Raw genomic sequence first — 15,953 nt, forward strand, 5'->3', positions numbered from 1 at the left:
CAATCACATATCCGCAAAAGAGATTCTGATGAGCATGTCAGCAGACTAATAAGCCAAGAACTGAAGCCAGATTCCAAGCTGGGTTGCGTGATTACAGTCATGGGAGTTTCTTAATATAGAAAGGTTTCATTTAGTCCATGGCAGATCCTGCATGGATGACCCTTTCAAAATCAACCCACATCATACAAAGTCTAGCATACTACAAATATAGAGTATATGCATACAGGTTTATGTACACAAAACGTGCATTGTTCAAGGAATCGTTTAGGACAGGGGTGGGGAACGTCAGGCCCGGGGGCCGTATAAGGCCCGCGGAATCATTTGGGCTGGCCCTTCATGGGTCCTGGCACATCTCTAGCTCAGAAGGATGTAAGACTGGTGATCTGCCCCCTCCCGCAGACAGGAATAGCCTCTATTCAAGGCAGATGTGAGGATGTTTTGCCAAGAAAAGGAACCTTTTTTCCCCCTTGCAGAAGAGTCATTAGCTATGGAGCTGCTAGGACCACCCAAGAAACTGTGTTAACCCTTTCCCACCCAGACCGTGGAGAAACGTATTCCCTCTGTACTACAAGAGGGTTGGGGGCAGAAGTGGTGACAGTGGAGGGGTTAAAGGGGTCAGGGCCAGAATGCTCGGGGGGGTGAGTTCTTAGCCAGTGTGTCCTTATTTCATCCCTGCAGGCGGAGGTAGCAGGAGCCAGCTGTAGAATTCAGCCCTGACCAGGCAGAGCAGGAGCAACTCCGGCGTGTGGCTGGACAGCTACGCCCGGCTGGTGCAACAGACCATCCTGTGCCACTAGTTGGATGCCTGCCTGCTTGCCCGCGCAGGGGGGTGGTCATCTGGAGCAGCTGCCTGCTTGGGGCTTGGTTGGCTAATTTTCAAGTTGATAACTTTGTATGGCCCGCGAATGATGTTATAAATATCCAAATGGCCCTTGGTGGAAAAAAGGTTCCCCACCCCTGGTTTAGGAAAAGGGTAATTAAGGTAAGCAACAATTAAGGTAAGCAACACAATATCCAAAATGTCAGGGAGCAAAAAATAAAATAAAAAGCCCTGACTGTAAAATAAAATCCATCCACCCAAGCCTCTCCAAGAGTTAATGTTCTTAGTCCTCCAGAACAAGCCTATTACAATCAACACCAGGCTCAGCCAGTAATGCCTCAAGGAAGGATCACAGGGAATACTGCAAAACAGTCAAGCCAAATTGATACCAAGCCCCTTCACCGCCAACAGCAACAAAACAATTCTCAACCACCTTCCATCTTCTATTGTCTCCCAGTGCTTTAAATATATAGCATTTCCTTTAAGCATTTAAAAGACCCTACCAGTTTACTTGTTTGTTAAAAAAATATTTAGGCCCTGCCTTTCCCTGGAAAAAGAGATTCAACAACAATCAGTGGTATAAATAGGGTTGCCAACCACCAGGTACTAGCTGGAGATCTTCTGCTATTACAACCGATCTCCAGCTGGTAGAGTTCGGTTCACCTGGATAAAATGGCCACTTTGGTAATTGGACTCTATGGCATTGAAGTCCCTCCGCTCCCAAACCTTCCCCTCCTCAGGCTCTGCCCCCAAAACCTCCCACCAGTGGTGAAGAGGGACCTGGCAACCCTAGGTATAAATCAAGATAGATTTTGAACTGATATTTTTCCAATTGTTTTATCTTGAAAATACTGGTTGTAGGATTTTGTTTCATGACTTAAGCTTTCATCAGATGGAAAAATCCCACCCAAGACCTTAGGGAAAAGGTGAGAAATCCATTCTGATTCAAAAACCCACACTTCCTGATCCCACATTGTTTTATATTTGTTGGAGCCTCAGCCATCATGCACCGGGCTGAATTTGGCTGGCAGGCCTTCCCTTGGCCTCAGACAGACAGGGGTGGGCTTTGGGTACCATCATAATCCACCTTCCCCCCCCCCCTAGTTCTGCAACCTTCTGAGCTGGGAACTAGAGCTGGTCTGACCCTCTAGGCTTCCTCAAGTTGGGTTACCAGACCCCTGCCCCGGTGGGGGATCCATTACTTTGCGCCCCCTCCCTCAGCACCATTCAGCCAGCTGGCGCAAAATGAGGCCTAGGTCTCAACGCCATCAGGGCATTGACATCATTCCAGAAGTGACATCTTCATGTCACCAACGATGTGGGAGATGCTCTGGTATTTGAACAAAACTCTATGGTAAAAACAGCTTTTACCATAGAGTTTTGCCCAAATACCAGGGGTCTTTCACGCTGTTGGCAACGTGATGATGTTAAAAATATTGTCGAAGGCTTTCACGGTCAGAGTTCATTGGTTCTTGTAGGTTATCCGGGCTGTGTAACCGTGGTCTTGGAATTTTCTTTCCTGACGTTTCGCCAGCAACTGTGGCAGGCATCTTCAGAGTAGTAACACTGAAGGACAGTGTCTCTCAGTGTCAAGGGTGTAGGAAGAGTAATATATAGTCAGAAAGGGGTTGGGTTTGAGCTGAGTATTGTCCTGCAAAAGTATTGTCCTGTAAGTATCAAGATAATGTGCTAATGAGGGTATGGTATGTTAATATGGAACCATTGTATCCTGAAGTGATCTGTTAATGTGTGTAATCCAAAGCTAATCTGTATGGCTATTGTTGAATGTTGTCTTTGTCTGGAGGTTTTTCAGGGCAGGAAGCCAAGCCTTATTCATTCTTAAACTCTCCTCTTTTCTGTTAAAGTTGTGCTGATGTTTATGAATTTCAATGGTTCCCCACCCCTGTCCTAAACATCAGCACAACTTTAACAGAAAAGAGGAGAGTTTAAGAATGAATAAGGCTTGGCTTCCTGCCCTGAAAAACCTCCAGACAAAGACAACATTCAACAATAGCCATACAGATTAGCTTTGGATTACACACATTAACAGATCACTTCAGGATACAATGGTTCCATATTAACATACCATACCCTCATTAGCACATTATCTTGATACTTACAGGACAATACTTTTGCAGGACAATACTCAGCTCAAACCCAACCCCTTTCTGACTATATATTACTCTTCCTACACCCTTGACACTGAGAGACACTGTCCTTCAGTGTTACTACTCTGAAGATGCCTGCCACAGTTGCTGGCGAAACGTCAGGAAAGAAAATTCCAAGACCACGGTTACACAGCCCGGATAACCTACAAGAACCAGTGATGATGTTACTTTCGGAAGTGCACAACACGCCAACGGCGTTGAGGCCTAGGCCTCAATTTGAGCCTGGTAAAACACATACCTCCGCTGCCGGTTGCCAGGAAGTACCTGGCAACCCTACTCTCAAGCCTTTGGAAAGGCCTAGCCAAGCCTAGGGCATGCCCAGTGGCCTTCCTCTACCAGAAGCCTTATGGGGTGTAGCCCAGCCTGTTAGAGACAAATAGCACCTCCTGAGAAATGTCTGCCTCCTTACTTTCCCTTCCCACCCCCAGGGTGGAGCTTCCCAACAGCTGATTGTCGGACTGAAGGCTGCCAAAGAGCCAACTGTCAGTGGATGCCTGAGTCTTTAAAGGGCTAACTGCCATTAATCAGCTGGCTGGTGTGCAGCTCTTTATAAGGTGCATCAGTCACCCCACTGGGCCTGATGGATGCTGGGCTTGACCCTGTGGGGGGCTGAGAAGGAGGGGGCGTGGTGTTGTCTTCACTGCCCCCTGACCATATTAAAAATAATATATTATTGAACTACTGAAGTTGTTTTTAAACCATTTCAAGGTGACTTACAGTGAATTTTACACCATAGGACATGGTGGAATATGAAATCTGAAGAAAAAAGAAAGGATCCTGAACTGGAACTTTGATTTACTTGTTACTTTTCAGGAATTAGGCACACACAAAAAATAGAACTCCTCTTCCTCCTCTGGCTTAAATTATATTAGCGATCAAGCTAGTGCTATCTGATTATTCTATCTGTAGTTTTCTATAACCTAAATCACATTAGCTGTTATATATATTTTTACAATACAATAACATATTATTTCCTCCTGCAAGATGAACAAAATGTGCAGTGTAGTGGCTCTTTTGAAGCTGATAATACCTGGCTATACCCTCCTAAATTCATGGCCCACAAAATGAAAGAAAAAATACAGAACAAAGTACAGTTTGACATAGAAAAAAAATGCTAGGCAAACTACATTTTCAAAAAAGCTGGAAAATAATGATCCAGAAGCATAGCTACAGGAATTACATTATAGCAGAAATCTTGTACTAGGATGTTGGAAAAAATCCAAGAACATGCAGAGATCCTTTCAGTAAAGTAGTATGAAAAATATTTCCGTCTATTAATCTGAAGATATTCCCAGTGAGATGTCTACATTAGTGATGTCACTGAAGTTTGTAATTCTTGGTTCATAATGGAAACCTCGGCAATTATTAAAGTTTGTCTTCAATCTAGAGCAAGCACTGTGGCCACACGAGTCTTTTCTCTAGGTTAGGTTTTAACCTGAAGTTTCTTCCAGTCACCTGGACACTTACCTGTGATCTCTTTGCTGTGAGCTACTGTGGTGCGAGTGCTGGCAGGGATAGAGAGAGGTCTTTCCACTTCCCCTCTTCATTCTTCTCCTCCTTACCCCTCACTGGCACCTGTAAAGCTATTAGGGCGGTGCCACAGATACTAGAAGCCATAGGACAGGCAGCTATTGCAGGGCACCTGTCAACATTACCCAATGCCCCTGGAGCCTGAGATGCTGCTATAGCACTGTTCATTCTAGTGAAGCAAAGAGAGGGAGGCTGCCTACCTTCTGCTGTTGCTGGAGCAGCTTGTAGAGGATATCCATTACAAGAGAACTTTGAACTTTCAGGGCAGGGGGAAATCTCTCCCATCCTTCATTCTTGCTTCCTTTCCTCATAAAATCCCACTAAATTGAAGATGTACCCCAGATAGAGATGCCAGCCTCCAGGTGGGATCCCCTGGAATTACAGCTGATCTCCATAGAGGGTGGGCTCTATGGCATTATACCCCACCAAAGTCCCTGTCTCTCACAGCTACAATAAACCTACCATTAAAATTATGGACTGGTCAATTCTTCGTCAGAGGTCAAACGGGCAAATTTAGTAGGGGATCAAATACTTTTTTCCCTCACTGTAGTCTGTATGTTTAACCTTATGGGGGAAATAGTAGACCCATTGAGGCCATTTGAAGTTAGGAAAACAAGGTTAAGAGAATTGATTAAAAAGAACTATTTTCCATGACATGTCCCCCATCTAGATTGGGCTGCTCTGTCGTTGGTGTTTCCCAAGAACAATGCTTAGGAGACCTTTGCTCAGGGTCTCATCTAGTTGGACCCTCAGTCATACTAATATTACACATAGGAAACCACGTGTATGGGAGACACTCACCTGCAGGATCCAGAAGAAAATGATTATCCTTTTGATTTATTTAGGACACTCTGTGGCTTCTTTGCCACATATATCCCTCCATAGGAGTCATTCCAAAGTACTCCCCTTGGAACAGAAATTATAGCATCAGAACTAATCCTCAGAAACTTCAGTAGGAGTCCCTCGGTTGTAGTTACATGACATTATTTTTTTTTATTTCCCCACCAGTCCCTGTTTCTCATCCACTTCAATGCTATCGCCACCTAATTTAACAAATAATATGTTTAGCGATTCCCGGAAAGTGTATAATTTCTGTTCTAATATGCCATTTGTTCAGCATATAACTAATGGCATTATAAGCATGCAGTGCTTCTGATGAAGCCCCTCACTGACTAAACATGGTATAGCCTGAATATCCATTTCATATTATCACAGTGCCGTTTCGTATCTTCATGGGAAATAAGGCAAAAAGCAATGAATATCATTTCCAAATCCCCCCAGCTTGCATGTGCTTTCAAAACTGTAGGATCACAGTGGACCATTTTGTTGCGATTTCTATGGATTGGGTCTAAAAGATTCACATGCACTGTCTTTGGAAAAAGCAAAGCTGTTATCTCAAGGTTATTTCATTTATTGTAATATCCAGGGCTATTCTGGCTTTCTTTCTTTTTGCAGAGCCGTAAGCTGCACAGGTCCCACTATGTGTCACTGCTAAGAATGGTGACACAAAGCTGAACAAAGGGAGAAGCTGCCGACAGAGGAACTCCTGTTGGGAAGTAACTGCTCATTATGCTTTCAGGCCTGTCATACTTTGAGTTGCTAGCAAAAGGTGCATGCAGTGGTGAAAACCAACTTGGTTTTTCACCAATGAGCCTTGTCCGTGAAAGGAGATGTTAACAAATTACTGATGACAGATGTCAACAGCTGGCGCATCTGAGCTACCTTTGATCTCAGATTAACTAGAAGCCAGAATGGAAATCTGCACTCATGTTCATGAATGGTCTTAGAATGCTGCAGTTACAGATCTCATATGGGTATACTTCTCTTGACAATCAATTTGTCAGCCTTATGTAGATATGTGTACTAGTTATCATCGCCTTTGATGGTTTAAGCCAGGGGTAGGGTTGCCAACCTCCAGGTGATGGCAGATCTCCTGCTATTACAACTGATCTCCAGCCAATAGAGATCACTTCCCCTAGAGAAAAGGGCTGCTTTGGCAATGGGACTCTATGGCATTGAAGTCCCTCCCCTCCCCAAACCCCGCCGTCCACAGGCTCCAGCAGGAAGCAAAGAGGGACCTGGCAACCAGGGCTCGGGGGGGGGTGGCCTCTTGAGAGCTCTGGCCCACGAGCCAACCAAGGCAGCCATCTCCCCCTTCTCGATTTCGGCTGCTGAGGCATGGCCTGGCCCGACCAAGTGACATTTATGTCATATCCAGCCCTCATAACAATTGAGTTCGACACCCCTGGGTTAAGCCAAGCATGCACAATTTATGATTCATCAACCCAAATTTTGCCCAACGCACATTTATTGTGACCTGACATACGCTTGATACGCACACATTTGTACAGTCCCAGGCAGCAATAAAAGCAGAATATGTGCTGAGCCATTGTTAGGTCCCTGTATATGAAAAACAGATTGTGTTCAGTTTAGGGCTGACAACCTCCAGGTGGTGGCTGGAGATCTACCATTATTACAACTGGTCTCCAGGCAACAGAGATCAGTTCACCTGGAGAAAATGACTGTTTTGGTCATTGGACTCTATGGCATTGAAGTCCCTCCCCTCTCCAAACCCCGCCCTCCCGAGGCTCCACCCCCAAAATTCCCTACCTAGAGCTGGCAACCCTAGTTCAGTCTGATGCAGTCATGTCGTGCTAGGTCTTGGTTAAGCTTTATATGTTTTATTGATGGGGAGGAGGTTGTGGGCCAATTTAATATGCTTTTCTGGCAAAGAAGAGATTAGACATGAAATGTGTTTTTCCCCTTAGTTTTTATTTTTATTTTTCACACTCTCATGCAGAAGTCATTGTTCTCTAATATGCAGGTAAGCCTCCAAACTCACTGAGGGATGGAAGAGAAAAGAAAAGAAGCATTAAAAAAAGGAAAGGGGAAAAGATGGGGGAGATGTTATCTTGTTGCATTTTAGGTAGCAATAGTGCAAATGTTCATAAGTTTCCATCAAAGGCTTCCAGATAAGTCTGCCATCTCCTATCAGATATTTGTCAAGAGTTCCCCTCCAGTGTAACATCACACGCTCTCTGCCTGCCAGTTCAAGCATGTTGTTGTGCCAGTCTTCCAATGCAGATGGTGTTTTGGATTTTCAGGCTTTGGGTATCAGTCTCTTTGCCACCAACAGAGCTTCATATTTATTCAAAACCCAAATAGCTGGAAGCGCTGCTGGTTGAACGACAGGAAGGGGAATTTCATTTGCTTTCCCCTTTTTCAGTGCAGCTGCTTATGCTGCACGGCTTTTCATCCACAAGGGTCACCCAACACTTAACACTGCGTATTTTGAGATTCATGGGCAGCTACTGGGGATAGAGGGAAGCATGTGGAAGCCACCACTGCCGGGGCCTCCTTCTGGCACTGCTTAGAATCCAGCCCTTTTGTGGCAAATACAGATATCATGTTCACAGGGCTTTGGTTCGTTGTTCCCATAGTCCAGCTATGTACTACAAGGCTGCATTTCTCAATGTTTCAAATTTCAATACCTTTATTGGCATACCATCAAGCAGTCGAATTTCTCAATGTTAATGTTTGCTCTGACTTGCTGTTAGTGGAAGAGGGATTTCGTTACCAGCATCTGAAGCCCCCTAAAACGACCTTGAATATAATTGGAATATAGATCGAAATTGATAGGAAATGTTCTTATTAGGAAATGGTGAGAAAGAATTAAAATGATTTTCTTGGATCCTGGCAAATGCCTCATTTTCCTTTCTAAGTGACAGTCTTAATAAAACCCATTAAAAAGAAAGGTTGCATACAACTGGAACACAGTCTTCTTAAAAAACAACAACACACACACACAGCATAGATTTGTTTGATTGTTTTTCACCAAAATCTCAAAGGTCCTAAGATAATTCATACGAACAAAAGCTTCCTGTTGCTGATTTGGGCAGCTTGAAGCATAATAATCTCCCTGGCATGTTAAATAATTAATGACACATCTAGATTTTACAGCTCTTTCAGTCTCAAGTCATCTTGCAAAGTACCAATGAGATAAAAAACACAAAGAGTTGTTATCTGAGCAAGAGAACAGAAGCCAAATGGAATTCTGCATTTACTTTATTGCATCTGTGATTTAAAGAACTACACATATCAAAGTTCTGGAGGCACTGTATATTTACCATATAGGGATCGGAGCAGACTTTAAGCCCTCACACCTACTTCTTCCTCCCACAGTGAAACATGACTTTATTTTAACCAAAGGCTAATTCCCGAAGGCTAGTCCATCTGTTGTCACAATTTAGCTACACCCAGAGAAATACATATACTTTATGGAAGACCTTTGGCAGCCCAAACTGCTTGAGATCCAGATTAACAGCAAACTTGATGGTCGTCATGTAGTGATAATAGTACAGTGCGAAGTAGGAAGTGCATTTAAGGAGCCATGTGGACATCATTAATGATGACACATAGCAATTGTTGTTTCCTGACATCAAAAAAATAATCCAGTTAACTTCCCTTAAAATCATATCAATCCAGCTACATTTGTTCCTGCCTAGAGAAGTCTCTGTACGAGCCAACAAAGTTGGGATGACCTGTTCCTTCCAGTCTTTCCTTTGACTTTTAACTTCAGAAATGATTGAGCCTTGCTAAAGGCATCCTGCAACCATTTGAAGTACACATTCCTTCATTTACTTCCATCCAGAAGAAATTATTACATTAAAATAAAATTTTTTTTTATTTCTAGATAAGATGCATGTAAGTTTTTTGCAGCTGATTTTAGGTTTTTTTTTTTTTTTTAAAGGAACCTACGCAAGTTATGTCCACATTAGAACATACATTGGGTAAAGCTGTAAGAAAGGATGCTATAACGACTTGAGACCCATGTGATTAGAGATTGGAGAACTGGTTGTCATAATTTAGGAATCCAGGCTTCAAACTTTCCCCATTTGGAAAAAGCCCTGGGTGGCAAGGAATTGTACCGCTGTCTTTGCAAACATAATCCTTGGATCCATGAGAAGTAGCCACAGGGAAGCAGATTCCATAGCTTTTGTTTCCATCTTTGGCCATTTTCATAGAGGTTATTTGGCTTGGGTTCACTGCTTTGGGGAAGTTGGGTGTTTTTTTTCTGTCCCCTGCTGCCCCACATCATCACTGGGCATTCACGGAGAAAGGCATATCTCTGCAATGTAAGGGACTAGAGACTTTTTCCTTTTCTTTTTAATGAAAGCTGTGGATTTAGGGAACCTGATACACAGGCACAGAGAATGGCTGTTGTCAAAGGAATGGGGCAGGAAAAATACGGGAAACCTGCATGAGGTAACCACATTGCTGCAGTGCTATATCAGCAGCTGCAGCAGCAATGGGAAAACCACGCAATCCCGTCCTCCCTCTTTCTTTCTTTCTTTCTTTCTTTCTTTCTTTCTTTCTTTCTTTCTTTCTTTCTTTCTTTCTTTCTTTCTTTCTTTCTTTCTTTCTTTCTTTCAAAATGTTTATATCTCACTTCCCTCTAAAAGTATATCAGGTGGCTAACAAAAATCCTTGAACACACTAATCAAATACATATCAAAATATGGATTGTCATTTAGTTTTCTGGTATACAACATACTGGCATATAAGTCCCTGATTCAAATCTCATTTTTGCCATCAAATCTCCCTCCCTCCCTCCCTCCCTGTGCCTCAGATCCCTACCTGCAGCATGGGAATAATACTGACCTACCCTGTAAGTATCAAGATTAGGACTATAAAAAGATCATGTATATAGAAATGTTAAGTATCTTTATTTTTTGATGTGCAGGGTATATAAGGGGACAGATGCAACCAGCTGGTAACCTGGGCAACCAAGTGAATTAACTGATGGACGGCTGATGGAGTACAGAGTTCTCAGTATTTATGGGGACAGCTGAGATAACAAGAGAGAAAGAGACGAGGTCACTTGCTTAAAATCAGCAGGTACGTGTGAGAGGCCACCAAAAAGGACACACTGTACAGTTGTGCAGAAAAGATCCAGATCCATAAAGTGGGAGAAGTAAAGAAAGTCTTAAGACTCGAGAAAAAAGGACCTCCCATCCTTCCTAGAGTGTTCAGCTGTCTACATCAGAGTTTAGAATAGTACCAAGCCTAATAAGCCAAGAAGGAACTTAGAACAGTGAGGTATACTTAAAATGTTCAAACTGTGGAGAAGCGTTCTTGGAACTGTACAGGGAGAGTAATGGGGGAGGGGGTTAAATTTATTATTTTGCATCCAATCTGTGACATTAGACGTTTGACCACAAAATATTTGCAAAGTTCCCCTTCCACCCTATGTTGCTTACATTCTGGTGCCAATTTGAGGGGAAGGAGATCAGCCCATGCTAGGGATGCCAACTTCCAGGTATTAGATGGAGATCTCCCGCTATTACAACTGATCTCCAGCCAATAGAGATCAGTTCACCTGGAGAAAATGGCTGCTTTGGCAATTTGACTCTATGGCATTGAAGTCCCTGCCCTCCCCAAACCCCATCCTCCTCAGGCCTCACCTCAAAAACCTCCCGTCGGTGGTGAAGAGGGACCTGGCAACCCTGGCCCATGCTTATTTCCAAACTAGGTTGGACCTTCATCCATTCATCAGCCCATGATTTATAAGAACTGGGTCTTCATTTTGTTGTGAAGGCAGCATTCTAAAACCAATACATTTCCATTTTTTGTAGGTTAATTTTGCAAGATGTCATGATTGAGCTCTTTTTTCAGCCCAATTTAATTCACACTGTAAAGTTTTTCCATTCTATGGTAAATCACAGCCCACACAAATGGGCAGCAGATGGTGCTATTGTTTAGGAGACAAACACTGGGTTGCCGCCGCCCCCCCCCCCTTCTAAGAAGCTTCCGTGATTTTGTTGTCATGTTTTCCATGCCAGAATTCCCCTTTTATTTACCAGGTTTATTTGCTTTTTACTGTTGTGCAATAATCTGGGATTGCAGGCCTGGTGGGTGGAGATATACTAGAGTGTTGACTGAAACCAGATGCTTTAGGGGAAAACACCGTATTTGCCTAATAATCCCGTTGGTTAATAAATATGCCCAGTTTATTGAGTTTGCAACATTTGGAAAACATTTTCTTTGGATATTAGTAACCTCCTGGAGAAGTTGGGAATGTTTTTGTGTCTACTTCACTCCATTAGACCTTTACAGTTGGGGAACCCATGAGGGGCTCATGGGGGGGGGGGAATCCCATCTTGCCCTACTAGTCCCTTCATCTCCTCTTGCTTAGCCCCTGCCTGACCATTCCCCAGCTTTCCCACAGCCGCTACCTCCTCCTCTCGCTTGTTCTAGTGCACCCACATCCTCCTTCTCCCTGTCGCCACCACCTTCTCATTCACTCCCCTCAATTCTCCGGCTGCTGCTTTCTCTCCATCCCCTCAGCCACCCCCTTTTTTTAAAGAATACCCATTTTTTTGAATCGCTAGGCACAAATCACAAGTTCTCAGTTGCAGTGTTAATCCCCTGGTTTTAACTTTTTTTTTTTTTTTTTTTTTTTACTGTTTGTACAGACTTCTCTCCTTTCTGTTCCATTGAGGTCCCATTGTTGTGATTTTTTCATCCACACTCTGGAGCCAAGTTCAGAATTAGATATATGGTCTCCTTTTTTAAATATTCCATCAATTTTTATTATCTTTGCCTTGCTATTCATTGACTCATCTTCCAAGGCTCTCAAATTAGTGTTCTTAGTTTCTTTTTCTTTTTAGCTTTTGTGATTTATATATTGTTCTTATTTAGTAATGGCCTTTTATCATGGTTTAATGCTGCTGCTAAAAGTTTGGTTGTTTACTGCTTTGTGTTTTGTTTTTGTTTTTTGAGTAACTCTTTCATATTTGGTATTTCATTGTTGTGTTTTAAATTTGTGAGCCATCCCAAGAATTTTTTCATTGACGGATGGTAAAATGATAGGATGTTTTAGAGGACATTCATTTATAGGGTCACCATGAGTCGGAAGCGATTTGACGGCACTTAACACACACATAAAGATATTTTAAATGAATTATAAATAAATGATAGTTTTCTCCTACACTGATTTTACTATTTACACTATGGAGCAACATGACAATGTGTTAATTTAGAGTAAACTGTCAAGATGTTAAATGACAATTATGTGCCAAATGTTCATAACCAAACTTTTTCAACATGAAAATGTGTTTTTGAGTGGAGGAGAGAGGAGAAATGGCCCCTGAAACCCACCCTTCAGTTTTCTTTTATGTTGTTTTGATGTCTGTCCACTCTTTGCAGCTGTTCTGCTACAACTTTTTTTATTTAAAAAGGCTCTCTTGCCAGCCAGAAACTATATAGCTAGGGTGATAATGTCACAGCACCCTATAACCAATCACATATGACTGAATGACTACATTGGTGGCTAGGGTTTCCAGCTCCAGGTTGGGAAATACCTGGAAATTTTTGGGGCGGGGCCTGAGGAGAGCGGGGTTTGGGAAGGGGAGGGACTTCAATGCCATAGAGTCCAATTGCCAAAGTGGCCATTTTCTTCAGGTGAACTGATCTCTATCAGCTGGAGATTAGTTATAGTAGCAGGAGAAATCCAGCTAGTACCCAGAGGTTGGCAACCCTATTGATGGCAGAAAACAAAGTGCTCTCATTGCCCTCAAACTAAACTGGAGGGGAAAAGTATTGTCTTGCTGAGGTAAGCAGGCTAGTGCTGATAGTTTTGCAACACTATGCATTGTACCTTTGCGTCTTGAGTTCCTTCTTTACAACACCCATCTCACCTTCTCACTGGGATATAAAGACTCAGAGATCTCCTTTCCTACTCGTATCTGATGAAAGGAGCTTTGACTCTTAAAAGCTTATACCCCTAAAATCTTGTTGGCTGTAAGGTGCTAATGGACTCGAATCGAACTCCTGTACAGATAGTTTTATTTGCTTGCCTGCTTGCCACTCCAAGAGAATGACTGTTGGCCTGTTCCCTATCCTCCTGCAGTTTGAGGGCAACAAGAAGGACTCATTTGCCGTTCAGTAATTTTGCTATGCAGACAAATATGGATGAGGACATGAATCGGCAAATGAAGCCTCCTCATTTCCCTCTCTCTGAATGAGGAGAAATAGATTCCCAAAGCCTATGTGGTCTTGCTTCCCAGACATCCACCACTCATATGCCCTGTGTCAATAGTGTGCAACAGTGACTTTGCACTACGAAGCATGCACCACCAATCATAGCTGGGGCCCCCATACTGCCTATTTTTTTGCTCCTGCTAGCTGGCAGATGGCCTTCCCAAATAAACAGAGTTGCCAACCTCCAGGTGGTGGCTGGAGATCTCCCACTATTACAACTGATTTCCAGCCGATAGAGATGAGTTCACCTAATGGCTGCTTTGGCAATTGGACTCTATGGCATTGGAGTCCCACCCTCCTTAGACTCCCCCCCCCAAATCTCCAGCTATTTCCCAACCTGGAGCTGGCAACTCTATAAATAAATCTGGAAACAAAGGAGCATATGTTATTCTAGTATATTAACCCTCTGTTCATTCCCACACTCTGCATTGAAACCCTGCCCAGAACATCAAATCCATTGTTTATTAGTGATAGAAAAGTGAGGAAATATGGGCATCAGCACCTCTTTCAAAAGAACATGTACTTCCCCCCCCTTTTTGAGCCATGTGTAGCAGAAAGTTTTCTGGTGCTGCACTACCTACTTAAGCTGTGCACCATGTGCCCATGCCACCGTTCTGCAATGTTTGAAAATTTTACACTTCTTTATAAAACACAAAAAAACACCAAAACAGAAGTGCTTTTTGAAGAGTGTAAAATCATTATGAAAGTTAACCCCGCCCCCTTTCAGTTCATCACTGGCTAAGGATTGATAATAGCTGCATCTGATAAGAGTGACACTTTAAGATCTCTGAGTCTCACAGAATGATCTGTTGATCAGTTGCTGATCTATGACTGCAACAAATATAGATAAGTAAATTAACAAAGTAAGAATTTAACCGTACGCATAGTTTTCTGTGCTTGGGTCTGATCAATAACATTATTTACTGGCACAAGGAGTAATTTGCACAAGCATTATGGTCTGAAGGCCACATTCTGACACTCGTAAACATCACTGCAAAGTCGGTGGGGGGATCAAAAGCCACCTGTCAGCTGACGGGGTATCAGGTGAAAGTTGGCTTCTGATCCTTGCCCACATTTGGAACATTCACTGTATGCCAGCTTTCCTAGAGATCAGAAATGGAGTCTTGTCTGATCCTGCTGATGATCAGCTAAGTGTGGGCTTCTCAGTCTCTCCCCACTATCCAAACTTCAATACACGCCATCCCACAAGGTTGGGACACAGCAATATTTCTTGGGCTGGAGATGAGTAGTCAATTCTCAGCTGATCAGGGGAATTGGCTGAAAGCCAGCTTCTGATTTCCCCACCCACCACAAACTTCACTGCATCAATGACAGCAGTTTCACTTTTGTTTTGCCACACTGCTAATTTTTGATTTTTCCTGACTGTTTCGAATTTGAGGGGGGAAAACGCTTCATCCCCGCGTCAAGTCAAACCTGTTATGGTCCGTTCTTTCCTTTTGCTATGCGGTTTTTGGTGCAGATCTCCATGAAAAACTCTCTGGGGTCGGATGTATTCTCCCCGCCCATGCAGGCAAATTTCTCCTCCCTCCCCGACACGCGAACGGTGATTGGACAAGGGGAGTTTTGTGCTCTGACAAGTATCGCAGGCTGCCATTCCACCTCTGGAAGTCTTCCGGCCGGAGATGTGTGCATTTCCTCTTCATAGCTGCTGCAGATCGCGCTCTTTGTTCTTCGGAGAGCGAATGCCACGGCTTTGCTTGTGGGGGGGTATGTTTAGGGGATTGCGCCCGGGGGACAGCCTCCCTCCAAGGCAGGACGGATCAGCATGCTGCGAAGCGAAGGGAGAGTTTTTGGCCATTTATGCATGGGAGGTTTTGTCTTGGGTTTGCTACTCTTTAGATGTACATTTCCCCATTCAAATTCTCAAAACTCTGCTTTGGGGGCTTATTGTTGAGTTTTGAGAATTCGGATGGGTAAAATGGGCACCCTGAGAGTGGCAAATCCAAGGCAAAACTCCCTCCCGTCACCCTTCTGAGGAGAGGCGGCCAGTCTGTTCTGGGTCTCCCTCCTCTCCCCCCCCCCATTCATCCTGTGCATCCCTAACCTGGTAAAAGAACAGAACAAAGGATCTATGGAAATCTTGGGAAAGTGTGCGGATCGGCATGCTGCAAAGGGAAAGGAAGGGAGAGTGTGCATGCAGAGAGCTGCATATCCAAGGCAAAACTCCCCATACATTTGATTGCATGAAAGTGGAGTCGAGCGGTTTGGTCTCCTGAGCGCTCGCCACCAAGGCTCGCCCCCAGGCTGCCAGCCCTTTTGGATGGAAGTTCCTGGCACTGGATGGGCAGAGCTGTACTGGAGGGGGGGCACAACGATGACCATCTGTCAAACTCTGGGAAAGGGGGGGAGCGTCGCCAAGTATGGGGGTGGGG

The sequence above is a fragment of the Euleptes europaea genome, chromosome 8 (genome assembly GCF_029931775.1).
Source record: "Euleptes europaea isolate rEulEur1 chromosome 8, rEulEur1.hap1, whole genome shotgun sequence".
Taxonomy (NCBI): domain Eukaryota; kingdom Metazoa; phylum Chordata; class Lepidosauria; order Squamata; family Sphaerodactylidae; genus Euleptes; species Euleptes europaea.